General features: G+C 44.1%; 1 protein-coding gene and 2 pseudogenes across 5 annotated transcripts in view; all 3 read right to left on the bottom strand.

The window, feature by feature from the left end:
* The window catches only part of LOC122437277 (UDP-glucuronosyltransferase 1A1-like), a 141,252-nt gene that overhangs the window by 34,448 nt on the left and 92,479 nt on the right, over positions 1 to 14,325 (bottom strand). The gene's annotated exons all lie outside the window — the stretch shown is intronic.
* LOC122437377 lies at positions 350 to 1,180 on the bottom strand (annotated as a pseudogene).
* LOC122437376 lies at positions 5,101 to 8,731 on the bottom strand (annotated as a pseudogene).

Genomic DNA, 14,325 nt, shown 5'->3' with positions numbered 1-14,325 from the left:
GAGAGCTGGAAGTCAAGAAAGACCAGTACATCATGAAGCCCCTGAAATTAAGCTTTTTTTTTGTAATGTGTTCTACTTGGAACAGAGCTTTCCACATATCATGAGTGGTAAAGAACCGGCCTGACAGTGCAGGAGGCTGAAGAGATGCGGAATCCATCCCTGGGTCAGGAAGCTCCCCCGGAGGAGGTCATGGCAACCCACTCCAGCATTCTTGCCTGGAGAATCCCATGGACAGAGGAGACTGGGGGGGCTGCAGTCCTTAGGGTCACTCAGAGTCGGACACCAATGAGGACATTTAGCACACACATCGCTTAAAGCAGCAATACACACCAGAGAAAATGGTTTTCGGTTAATAGTTGATACCACCAATGAATACCATGTTGGACATGACTGGCCTCAGGTAGTCCATCACAAGTCTCCTCTGAACAGCCACACGGATCCAGAGGCAAGAATCTCCCCCAGTGACACCTCTCTCTGAAGAAGCTCAGAGGCCATACGTGCATAAGGAGTGAAAGTAACCTGGCAAATGTACTTCAGGCCCAGAGGGTAGAGCATGTTTTTGACCCTTTGGAATAATGCCGTGAGGTCTGGATTCGTTGTTAATATCTTAGGAACATATGAGAAAGAGTTTGAGCACTCTGCCTCCTCAACATCTAAGTCTCAGGGAACAGAACAGAAAAAAACACACAGCAGGAATGGACAGGTACTTAGCCAGCACTGCCCCACAGGGGTGAACAGGGTCCGTGAAAACCACATCAAAGGGACTGGCATTCAGGTCCTTGTTACACAGCAGCCCCTTACAAGACTTTTGAAAGAGCAAAGACACATTTCCAAAGCTGCCATAGTTTCCAACAACATCCTTACAACATGTACTTTTTTTGAAACTCAGAATAAAATGGCCCTATAGGAGGTAATCAAATTCATTTTGGGCATACTGAATGGTGTAGGTTTTCGTGATGAAAAAGTCCTCTGCTTTGATGTGCACATTGACCTCTGGAAACAGGACCACTGCCTGGTGACCTCTGGTGTGGAGCTCCCGCATGGCCTCCCGCATGCTGAGCCAGTGGCTGCCCTCCATGGGGACCACCAGCACCTTCCCACTCTCAGTCCATCGCCCGACGCACAGACAGAGCAGTAGCCTAGCCAGCACCTGCCACCGAAGCTGCAGTCCCAGGGCCATCCCTGCACAAACCAAACTGTCTGATCTGTGCCATCTGCACTTGTTGCCTTTATCTTATCACCAAGTCATTTAAGCAAAATGGCATGTCATTGGAAGGCAGCATGCCCTGCTTGCATTAGTCATTACAGGATTAAGTCCATGCCTGGGTTTCATCACCTCTGATTTCACCCATGGAAAGGTTACCCCCCTTATCTTGGAAAAACTCTTCTGACCTGCTGCTCCCAGTGGGGAGCATTCCATTTCATTCTCTTGTTCTTCATCCAGTTTCCAAGGCAAGACTGTGCCTGCCCATTCCCTTGGTCGCCTCCTACCTCTTTGCTAACCGTGTTCTCTGGGGCTGGACCGAACGCCGAGGAGTCACCTCTGCCCCAGTCCCCACCCAGAACCTCTGCTGCATGTGACCTTATCTGAGAACTCTTCAAACTCTTTCCCCCCATCATGGGTGAACACGGAGCACATCCGGGGAAGCATATAACATCACGAGAACAGCCTTCTCAGAGGGGAGGGGATGATGGATCTCTGGTTTGTTCCTGTTCCACACTGCACACCTCTTGCACTGCTCAGGAGAGAGTCTGTAGGAGCAGCTGCCTGATATGGAAACATCTGGAAGGATCCTTGAGGACAACAGCAGAAGGGCTGCTTGAGAATTCTTTCTCTGCCTCATGGAAGAGAAGTCCCTGTTATCTAAATCATCAGTGGGCAAGGCAGCTCTTTGTAATGGCAGTGGGGTTCAGAGGACGCTGGACTCCAGTGCCTGCTTCACTTTGGACAGGAGGGACATCCCCATGCCTCCATGCAAGCTCTCTGAATCATCTTCTGATGCGGACCCCACTAGGCTTCCACTGCTCTGTGTAGGGACTGAAGTGGGCATTATTCTGGATCTTTATTACATCTTATAGTTATGTTCAGGGCTTCCCAGATGACACAGAAGTAAAATCCTCCTACGAATGCAGGAAACACAAGAGACACAGATTCAGTCCCTGGGTTGGATGTAGGAAGATCCCCTGGGGTAGGAAACGGTAACCCACTCTAGTATTCTTGCCTGGAAAATTCCACCGTCAGAGGAGTCTATACAAACTGTACAAAAAAGGTCTTAATGACCCGGATAACCATGAAGCTGTGGTCACTCACCTAGAGGCAGACATCACAGAGTGTGAAGTCAAGAAGGCCTCAGGAAGCATTACTACAAAAGAAGCTAGTGGAGGTGAAAGAATTCCAGCTAAGCTATTTAAAATCCTAAAATTGAGGCTGTTAAAGTGCTGCACTCAATACGCCAGCATATTTGGAAAACTCAGCATGGCCATAGGACTAGAAAAGGTCAGTTTTCATTCTCATCTCAAAGGACGGCAATGCCAAAGAATGTCCCAGCTACTGTACAGTTGGGCTCACTTCACATGCTAGCAAGGTAATGTTCAAAATTCTTCAACCTAGGTTTCAACAACACATGAACCGTGAACTTCCAGATGTTCAATCTGGTTTTAGAAAAGGCAGAGGAACCAGAGATCAAATTTCCCACATCTGCTGGAACATTGAAAAAGCAAGAGAGTTACACAAAAACATCTATTTCTGCTTTATTGACTACGCCAAAGCCTTTGACTCTGTGGATCACAATAAACTGTGGAAAATTCTGAAAGAGATGGGAATACCAGACCACCTGACCTGCCTCCTGAGGAATCTGTATATAGCTCAAGAAGCAACAGTTAGAACTGGAAATGGAGCCACAGACTGGTTCCAAACAAGAAAAGGAGTACATCAAGGCTGTATATTATCACCCTGCTTATTTAACTTATTTGCAGAGTACATCATGAGAAACACTGGCTGGAAGAAGCACAAGCTGGAATCAAGATTGCTGAGAGAAATATTAATAACCTCAGATATGCAGATGACACCACCCTTATGGCAGAAAGTGAAGAACTAAAGAGCCCCTTGATGAAAGTGAAAGAGGAGAGTGAAAAAGTTGGCTTAAACTCAACATTCAGAAAACTAAGATCATGGCATCCAGTCCCATCACTTCATGGGAAATAGATGGAGAAATAGTGGAAACAGTGGCTGACTTTATTTTTGGGGGCTCCAAAATCACTGCAGATGGTGACTGCAGCCATGAAATAAAAAGACACTCCTTGGAAGAAAAGTTATGACCAGCCTAGACAGAATATTAAAAAGCAGAGACATTACTTTGCCAACAAAGGTCCGTCTAGTCAAGGTTGTGGTTTTTCCTGAAGTCACGTATGGATGTGAGAACTGGATTATAAAGAAAGCTGAGTGCCAAAGAACTGATGCTTTTGAACTGTGGTGCTGGAGAAGACTCTTGAGAGTCCCTTGGACTGCAAGGAGATCCAACCAATCCATCCTAAAGGAAACCAATCCTGAATATTCATTGGAAGTACTGAGCTGAAGCTGAAGCTCCAATACTTTAGCCACCTGAGGTGAACACCCAGCTCATTGGAAAAGACACTGATGCTGGGCAAGATTGAAGATAGGAGGAGAAGGGGACAACAGAGGATAAGATGGTTGGATGGCATCACTGACTCAATGAACATGATTTGAGCAAACTCCATGAGATAGTGAAGGACAGGGAAGCCTGCTGTGCTGAAGTCCATGAGGTAACTTAGCAATGAAACAACAGCAACAATTCAGAATCAATATAAGGAGACTCTGAAACAATGAGGAATGCAGTAGTTCCCACCATGGAAATGCAGCGTGTGATGACTGGGGTGGGGTAGGAGTGGTGATGTGGTCAAACCCTTCCTCTTTGCGACTCAGTTTTCTCATTACTGTACCCTCTGCCACTGTGTTCACAGGCTCAGTTTTTCGTCCTCTCCAGCCCCCACCACTAGCCTTTGATGACTTCAGTGTCCCAAGTTGATGACCCATCTGGCATGCATCTAACTAGGTACCTCCCCACCACCCCTCCAGACCCCAACTCCTGGTCAGAAGATTTCTGGTCAGCACAGCTCCATCTCTGAAAAGTTGGACTCAGTTATTTCTTTTTCTGATCAGAGAGAGCCCAACTTCTGTCTCCAGTATTGTCTCACTTCCACTTAATTTTTTTTTTTACTTCCGCTTAATTTATTCAACCTCTCTGAAACTTCCGCTTCCTTTCAGTGTTTAGATCTCCAGGGACCACACCTAAGACCTTTCCAAGACAAAAGCACAATGAACTATCAGGACAGTAAATGCAGTTTGCCAGTTCTTTCCTTCTCCTATGGAACACCCTCAAGCAAAAACCCATGATGGATGGATTCACAGCTCAAGTTCTTGGCTCCTACTAGACTGAGAAAACTGCACGACCATCACAACAGTGCCTTTACAACAAGGCAATCATGGTTGACCCACACAAATTCTTTCTTGAACCAAATATGGACCCTCAACCGTGCCTCTCAATCCTCTCAAAGATCATCACAAACCTACACTACCCTCCTGGAGCACTTTAACAATGTGTCTCACCAAAGAGTGTTGGAAGGAGAACGAGGTAGAAATCTTTAGAAAGATCAGTAGATAAGTAAGCACATGGAAGTAGGTTGTTTTTTTAAAATATGTTTCACTTTGGAATTCACTGTCAGTTTAGTGATTCAGTTCAGTTCAGTTCAGTTGCTCAGTCGAGTCCAACTTTTTACGACCCCATGAATCACAGCACGCCAGGCCTCCCTGTCCATCACCAGCTCCCAGAGTTTACTCAAACTCATGCCCATCGAGTCAGTGATGCCATCCAGCCATCTCATCCTCTGTCGTCCCCTTCTCCTCCTGCCCCCAATCCCTCCCAGCATCAGGGTCTTTTCCAATGAGTCAACTCTTCGCATGAGGTGGCCAAAGTATTGGAGTTTCAGTGATTAGGACCCACCATTTCACTGCAACGGCCTGGGGTTGCAGAATGGTGAAAAAGTTTTTAAAATGTTTTTAATTAGAAGAATGTGTTCCACTTAGAACACAGATTGAATAAAAGCAGCAGTACAGACCTGAGATAATGGTTTCCTGTTGGCTCAGTTGATACCCCCAATGAACACCATGTTGGGCATGATTGGCCGCGGGTAGTCCATCACAAAGTCTCCTCTGAACAGCCACACAGATCCAGAGGCAAGAATCTCCACCAGTGACACCTCTCTCTGAAGAAGCACAGAAGCCGTACGTGCATAAGGAGTGAAAGTAACCTGGCAAATGTACTTCAAGCCCAGAGGGTAGAGCATGTTCTTGACCCTTTGGAAGAATGTCATGCAGTCTGGATTCATTGTTAATAACCGAGGAACATAAGAGAAAGGGTTTGGGCATGCTGTGCCCTCAACATCTAAGTCACAGGGGAAAAAAAAAAACATGAAAAAACACAGTAGGAATGGACAGGTACTTGCCCAGCACTGCCCCATAGGGGTAAATAGGGTCTGTTAAAATCACATCAAAGGAACTGGCATTCAAGTCTCTGATCAAGTCCTTGTTATACATCAGTGCCTTACAAGACCTTGCAAAGAGCAAAGACACATTTTTCAAAGATGCCATAGTTTCCAGAAACACTGTTACAAAATGTACTTTTTTAAAAGGTAGACGTACATGAGTTTTCAGGAGGGAATCAAATTTGTCCTGTGTGTAGGGAACGGCATAGGTTTTCATGATGAAAACGTCCTCTGCCTTGATGTGCACATTGACCTCCGGAGCAACGATCACTGCTTGGTGACCTCTGGCGTGGAGCTCCCGCATGGCCTCCCGCATACTGAGCCAGTGGCTGCCCTCCATGGGGACCACCAGCACCTTCCCAGCCTCGGCCCATCGCCGGACGCACAGACAGAGCAGGAGTCCAGCCAGCACCTGCCGCCGAAGCTGCAGTCCCAGGGTCGTCCCCGCACAAACCAGAAGCAACTGACGCTGCGGTCAGGCTGTGCTGCCTGTATTTTTTCCCTTATCTTAATCTATCATCAAATCACTTAAGTAAAATGGCATGACCTTGGAAGGCAGTGTGCCCTCCGAACATTAATCATTACAGAATAAGATTATGCCTGTGTTTCATCACCTCTGATTTCACCCAGGGAAAGATCACACCCCCTTATCTTGGAAAATCTCCTCTGACTCTGCTGCTCCCTCTGGGGAACATTCTAGTTCACTCTCTTGTTCTTCACCCAAGACCCAAAGCAAGACCATGCCTGCCCATTCCCTTGGTCTCCTCCTACCTCTCTGCTAACCGTGTTCCCTGGGGTAGGGCTGAACTCTGAGGAGTCACCTCTGTCCTGTTTTCTTGTGTTCCAAAATCACTGCAGATGGTGACTGCAGCCAAGAAATTAAAGACGCTTGCTCCTTGGAAGAAAAGTTATGACAAACCTAGACAGCATATTAAAAAGTAGAGACATTAATTTGTTGACAAGTCTATCTAGTCATACTATGGTTTTTCCAGTAGTCACGTATGGATGTGACAGTTGGACCATAAAGAAGGCTGAGCACCAAAGAATTGATGCTTTTCAACAGTGGTGTTGGAGAAGATTCGTGAGAGTCCCTTGTACTACAAGTAGATCAAACCAGTCAATTCTAGAGGATATCAGTTCTGAATATTCACTGGAAAGACTGATGCTGAAGCTGAAGCTCCAGTACTTTGTCCACCTGAAGAGCCAACTCATTGGAAAAGACCCTGATGCTGGAAAAGATTGAGGGCAGGAGGAGAAGGGGATGACAGAGGATGAGATGGTTGGATGGCATCACCGACTCAAGGGACATGAATTTGAGCACATTCCAGCAGATGGTGAAGAACAGAGAAGCCTGGTGTGCTGCTGTCCATGGAGTCCCTAAGATTTGGACACAACTGAGCAACAAATGGCTGATTCCTGCGGAGGTATGGCAGAAACCACGCAATATTGTAAAGCAATTATCATCAAATTAAAAATAAAATTTTTAAAAACTACAGTGAAATGTCACCTCACACCATTAGGATGATATCATAAAAATAAAAGCCAATACCCAGAAAACAAGTCTTGAAGAGGATGTGGAGAAACTGGAACCCTGGTGTCCTGTTGGTAGGAATGTAAAATGGTGCAGCCACTGTGGAAAATAGTATCCAGCCCCTCAAAATATCAATAATAGAAATACCAAATGATCCAGCCATTCCTCTTCTGGGTATATACCCAAAAGAATTGAAAGCATGGTGTCAAGAGGTATTTGTACATCCAGGTTCATAGCAGCATTAGTCACAACAGCAGACAGTAAAAGCAACCCATGTTCGTTGGCAGATGAATAGATAAGCCAAATGTGCTCTATCTGTAAAATGGAATAGTATGCAGTCTTTAAAAAGAAGGAAATTCTGACAACATTGCTGAACCTAGAGGAAAGGAAAGTGAAAGTTGCTCAGTGGTGTCTGACTCTTTGTGACCCCATGGACTATACAGTCCATGGAATTCTCCAGGCCAGAATTCTGAAGTGGGTAGCCTTTCCCTTCTCCAGGGGATCTTCCCAACCCAGGGATAAAACCCAGGTCTCCTTCATTGCAGGCAGATTCTTTACCAGCTGAGCTACCTGGGAACCTAGATGCTATGATGCTAAATGAAATAAGGCAATATCAAAAAGATAATAACTGTATGACTTCACTAATATGAGGTACATAGAGCAGTCAAACTCATAGAGAACAAAAAGTAAAATGGTGGCAGCTAGGCACTATGGAGTGGAGGAAAATGGGGAGATGTTGTTTAAGGGGTACACGGCTTCAGTTTTTCAAGATGAAGAGTTCAGGAGACTGGTTGCTTAATGGTGTGAGTGTAATTAACACTATTAAACTATATACTTAAAGTGGCTAAGATGTTAAATCCTATGTTAGGGGTACTTTTCCAAAATTAAACAATGTTGAAAAATAAATTTTATGAAGAAAACGCAGCAGTCATAAACCTGTGTGCAACAATCTAGCAGGTATATGTCTAAAATGAAAACAAATAAAAATTACAAATGCAAATTGAGAAAAATTCGGTTAAATGGGAAAATATTTTTAGAAATCATTTTCAGAATTAGGCACAATAAGATTTTTTTAACATAAAAATTGAAAATATACATCTTAAGGCCTACCTATGGAACATATACATATGTTGATCACGTGGTCTCTGACATAGTAGCCTATAGCTACATATGACTACAAAGCACTTGAAATGTGTAGGGTCCAAACTGATATGTCCTGTAAGTGTAAAATACAAACCAGATTTTGAAGGTTTAGTATGAAATTTTTAATTTTGAAATATCTCATTAATAATTTTACATTGAGGAAACTGGCCAAGATGTTGAACTGGGAAGACCTTGAAATCACTTCCTCCCACAGGCACACCAATATTACGATTTACAGAGCAAATACTGATGAGAAACACCTGGAGACTAGCAGAAAAGATATTTTACAACAAATATGTACTGAAGGAATGACAACAAGATATGTAGGAGAGGTGGAGACACGGTATAATCAAGACCCATACCCCTGGGCAAATGATCTACAAATGCGGGATAATTACAATTGCACACCTTCTCCCTAAGGAGTGAGGCATATGAGCCCACATTGGGCTTCCCAGCCTGCGGGTCCTGAACCAGGATGAAGAGCTTCCAGAACATTGGGCTTGGAAGGCCAGTGGGGCTTCCTTTCAAGAGAACCAGGGACCGTAGGACATAGAGACTCCACTCCCAAAGGGCACACACAAAATCTCACACACACACTCTAGGATTCAGAGAAGAAGTCATCTGAAAGCAGCCTGGGTCAGACCAACCTGCTGATCTTAAAAGAGCCTCCCAGAGATGCAGAGGGCAAACAGAGATCATCCTGGGGATACAGACACTGGCAGAAGCCATCGAGGGAGCTCTGTTCCACTATGCTGACACTGTGCTCAGTTCAGTTCAGTCGCTTAGTCGTGTCCGACTCTTTGCGACCCCATGAACCACAGCACACCAGGCCTCCCTGTCCATCACCAACATCCGGAGTTTACCTAAACCTATGTCCATTGAGTCGGTGATGCCATCCAACCATCTCATCCTCTGTCTCCCCCTTCTCCTCCTGCCTTCAATCTTTCCCAGCATCAGGGTCTTTTCAGATGAGTTAGCTCTTTGCATCAGGTGGCCAAAGTATTGGAGTTTCAGCTTCAACATCAGTCCTTCCAATGAACACCCAGGACTGATCTCCTTTAGGATGGACTGGTTGGATCTCCTTGCAGTCCAAGGGACTCTCAAGAGTCATCTCCAACACCACAATTCAAAAGCATCAATTTTTAGGTGCTCAGCTTTCTTTATAGTCCAACTCTCACATCCATACATGACTACTGGAAAAACCATAGCCTTGACTAGACGGACTTTTTTTGACAAAGTAATGTCTCTGCTTTTCAATATGCTATCTAGGTTGGTCATAACTTTCCTTCCCAGGAGTAAGCGTCTTTTAATTTCATGGCTGCAATCACCATCTGCAGTAATTTCAGAGCCCCAAAAAATAAACACTGTGCTGGCTAGTGCCATTTTGGAATCCTCTCTCTCCTTATCTGCCTCGGGACCCAGCCCCTCCTATCAGCTTGTCAATACCAGTACTAGGATGCCTCAGGTAAAGGGGGTAGTTGAGAGAAGATACAGACCCATATACTTGTGGCCAGCTGCCATAGGATCCCCCTGAGCCACTGAGTCACCTGGGACCTGGCCCCAAACACCAGAGGCCCCAGGACCTGAACTCACCTACCAGAGCACCTGGGCCTCACCCATCCTCCAGAAGGCTGACACCAGCTCCAGGACCCTCAAACCCTGAAATCAGACACTCCAAGATTTGGCTCCACCAACCAGAAGGTCTGCATTAGATATATAAGAGATGTATAGGGCCCCAACATAGGAGCACTTAAATAGAAAAAGCAAATACTAACAAACAGAAAAAGGGAAGTTGTAAAAAAGAAAACAATTTTTTATTTGAACAGAAATGCTAAAGGTGTGCTGACCATGTATAACACTTGAGAATTTCGGGGTCAATGATTTTATACCAAATAAATTGGCACAAACAGATCTTAATGCCTCCAGATGACATACATTGTTCTGCTAGGCACCTTTTAAGAATGATAATAGATAATACTTGTGTTCAGTGTGACAATATTAAGGGTAGAATGATTCGGTCACCCACTCAAAGTCATTCAGCTAGAAAAATGGGAGTGAACCAAAGCAGTTACCCCAAGAGAATATATTCACACAGAAAAACTAAAAGGAAAAGAGCAACATTTACTTTTCAAATGCCTCCCCACTTTTCACCTTTTACAAATCTGATAGATAAATACATACTTTATAATTGAATATATGCATAGGTAAAGAAAAAAGAAAACCAAGAAGAATAGGTCCCTTGTGGTATGAGTAAATAATAAATAATATATTTGCTATTGCACAGAGTCCTGTGCAATAATAAATATATCAACAAAGAGATATATAAAAGTAAGAATATAAAAACTATATAAGATTTAAAGTCATGGATGGTAAAGTAAATTCAGTACATGTGACATAAGTAGGCAAAAAAAGATGGCTAATTCAGTGGAGTAAGAAACAAATCAGGCCCCCAAGAGTCCAATTTCAATTAAACCCAAATATTCAGGGTTAACATAAGAAGACTCTGAAACCATGAGGAAAGAAGTAGTTCCCATCTTGGAAACTTGGGGTGGGGCGGCTGGGCTGGGGTGTGTTGGTGATGTGGTCAAATTCATCATCTTTGAGACAGGTCTCAGCATCACTGCCCCCACCTTCACTGCATTCATAGGCTCAGTTTTACCTCCTTCAAGCCCCCACCACTAGCCTTTGATCACCTCAGTGTCCCAAGCTGGACCTGCCTGACATGCCATTCAATTCTGTATGCCCCCACATTTTTCTCCAGACTCCAACTCCCGGTCAGAAGACTTGTGGTCAGCACAGCTCCATCTTGAAAACTTGGACGCAGTTACTTCTTTCTCTGATCAGAGACCCCGACTTCTCTCTCTGACACGGTCTCACGTCCCTGAATCACAGTTCAAGTTCTCTGTTCCTACTCAGATTGAGAGAATCACACAACTGTTACAACAGTACCTTTACAAGGGAACAACCAGGGTGGAATCACACCAGTCCTTTTCAGCCCTATTATGGACCCTCACCGCTGCCTCTCATGCCTCTCAGAGACCATCACAAGCATTTTCTACACAACTGGAAGCACTTTAACAATTTATCTCACCAAAGACTGTTAGAAGGAGAATGAGAGGTGGAAGTCTTGAGAAAGGTCAATTCATAATTAAGCAACTGGAAATAAAAGTTTGTTTGTTTTTAAATATGTTCTACTTGGGAATACCCTGGCGATCAGGTGTTTAGGACTGCACACCATCACTGTCATGGGCCCAGGTTCAATCCTTGGTTAGGAAAATAGGATCCAATGCACAGTGTGGCTTGACCAAAGAATTTTTTTAATTTTTTAATTAAAAAATATGTTCCACTTGGAACACTGATTGAATAATAGCAACAATATAGACCTGAAATAGTGGCTTCCTGTTGGCACAATTTATATCCCCAATGAACACCATGTTGGGCATGATTGGCCAAGCGTAGTCCATCACAAAATCTCCCCTGAACAGCCACATGGATCCAGAAGCAAAAATCTCCCCGAGCGACATGTCTCTCTGAAGAAGCTCAGAGCCCATACGTGCAAAAGGACTGAAAGTAACCTGGCAAAGGTACTTCAGGCTCAGAGGGTAGAGCATGTTCTTGACCCTTTGGAAGAATGTCATGCAGTCTGAATTCCTTGTTAACAACCTAGGAATGTATGAGAAAGGGTTTGGGCATGCTGTGGCCTCAACATTTCAGTCACAGGGAATGTAACACAAAAAGTACACAGCAGGAATGGAGACGAACTTAGCCAGCACTGCCCCGCTGGGGTAAACAGGGCCCGTTAAAACCACATTTGGCCACCTGATGCGAAGAACTGACTCATTGGAAAAGACCCTGGTGCTGGGAAAGATTGAAGGCGGGAGGAGAAGGGGACGACAGAGGATGAGATGGTTGGATTGCATTGCCGACACAATGGACATGAGTTTGAGTAAGCTCTGGGAGTTGGTGATGGACAGGGAAGCCTGGCATGCTGCAGTCCATGGGGTCGCAAAGAGTCAGACATGACTGAGTGGCTGAACTGAACTAATAGTTTATGTTCAGACTTTTCTCCAAGGTCAGTTACAGACCTAAGTCCTGATAAGAACAGATTCCCCCAGATCAGAGGTGCTCCAGAATTTGTGGGGCCAGTTTGAGGTGGAACTGTTTATGGAACTGTTTATGTCTTGGGCCAATGAGGCCTGCCCTGCTACAGAGACAGATGCCCATGTGTGCTCAGCAGGATGTGACATCTCCGTGCCTCATCTACCCTGGGGATGATAGGGTATGGTGTCCAGGGCTGCCCAGCTCTCCCTTGAAATGAGCACCCTCTTCTGTATCCATGTCTTCTGCCAAAGTGACATCCTGCCCTCAGCCACATGACTGTCCAGGCTGACACTTTCCTTTGGAAGAAAGTTTTCCCCCATTCGGGATCCATGTTGATAACACATTTCACCACTGAGAAAATGCATGCACACTAATATGCCTCCTGAATCACACAGGCTGCCCCTGTGCCGGGGATGTTTGCCTTAACCATCCTTGGAGGCCTTGAGTCTAGGTTCCAGGATCTCCCACATCAACATCTATGCTCTCTTTTTCTGTATCTTCATTCTGTCCCAGCAACTTAATGGTATGTTTTCCACAATGCTCAGTTTCAGTCCTCTATTACCTGGGTAATCCTATCATTTCTGTCCCCCGTTAACTTCTATAAACAGCCATGAAGAATTTCTTGAGAGTGTAGGATCAAGGCTGCTCATGTCCTACCTTCAGGGTAGAAAGGCATGTGAGAGAAGGAGGGAGGATAGCTGGGAAGGTGGGACTTCAAGTTTGTTATTGCTGCTGAAGTTGCTATCACTTGTCATTAGCAAGAGAAGCTACTGTTTTGGTTTCTTCTCACCAGAGAATCTAGTGGTACCCTATCTGGTAGCAGAAGCAGCATAGCTGAGTCTGTTCCCCTTCATTCTGCTAAGAACTCATGGGCCTCTGTTAATCGTCTGGTTCTGATTGCAGTGGACACCTGTTTGCAAGTATCTGATCAACATTCAGACTTCCCTCACTGTATTAGCTGCCCTCTGTCTGCCACTCAACCTAACACGGATGAGTGAGTGAGTGAGTGAAAGTCGCTCAGTTGTGTCTGACTCTTTGCAACCCCATGGACTATACAATAGATGGAATTCTCTAGGCCAGAATACTGGACTGGGTAGCTTTTCCCTTCAGGGGATCTTCCCAAACCAGGGATCGAACCCAGGTCTCCTGTATTGCAGGAGGATTCTTTACCAGCTCAGCCACAAGGAAAGCTCTAACACAGATACCATAAGCTAAGTAAGGAAACACAGTTCACTTAGGGGATTGGAAATGGTGGTGGTGTTTTCTCTGCTATATTTAGAGATATAAATCTAGACTAGGATAAAATAAACGAACAGGCATGCAACATCATGCATGGGAAAATTTAACACTCTAACACTCTTGATTTTCCCCATGTTAAGCTACACTTGTAGTGACAGACCCAGTACAATGTCACTGGGGTTTGTAATATTACAAGAAAAAAATTTTTTCAATTCACCTAGAAGCATGTCTGGCTTCTGATAGGAGTAGTTCCTATCAGACCAATACTACCAAACATATGTGTCATCCAATGTTTAAATAAACATTTCAAGTTAAAAGAGATAGACTTCATATGTATGGTAAGTTATTTTTGGCAAATTGCAAAGAATATTCAATAGCAAAGGTCTTTTCAACAAATGATGCTTGGAAAACTAGATGTCTGAATGTAAACAATGAATTTGGACACTTACAAATGACATAAAAAAGTTGAACTCAAAATATATCAAAAACATAAATGTAAGACCAAACACTATAAAACTCTTAGACAAAGACATATGACAAAATTTCACTATCTTGTATTTGGTGAAGATTTCTTGAAAATTACAACAAAACACAGCTAATAAAAGAAAATAACAGGTTGGACTTTGAAAATTTTTAAGTGCATGTATTAAAAGATATTATCAACAGAGTACAAAGGCAAACCGTAGAATGGAAGAAAATATTTACAAATCATATATCTGATAAGGGATTAATATATCTAGAATATATAG

This window comes from Cervus canadensis, chromosome 2 (assembly GCF_019320065.1).
Source record: "Cervus canadensis isolate Bull #8, Minnesota chromosome 2, ASM1932006v1, whole genome shotgun sequence".
NCBI classification, from domain to species: domain Eukaryota; kingdom Metazoa; phylum Chordata; class Mammalia; order Artiodactyla; family Cervidae; genus Cervus; species Cervus canadensis.
Note: the sequence above shows the minus strand (reverse complement) of the source record. Positions and strands in the feature narration are given on the sequence as shown.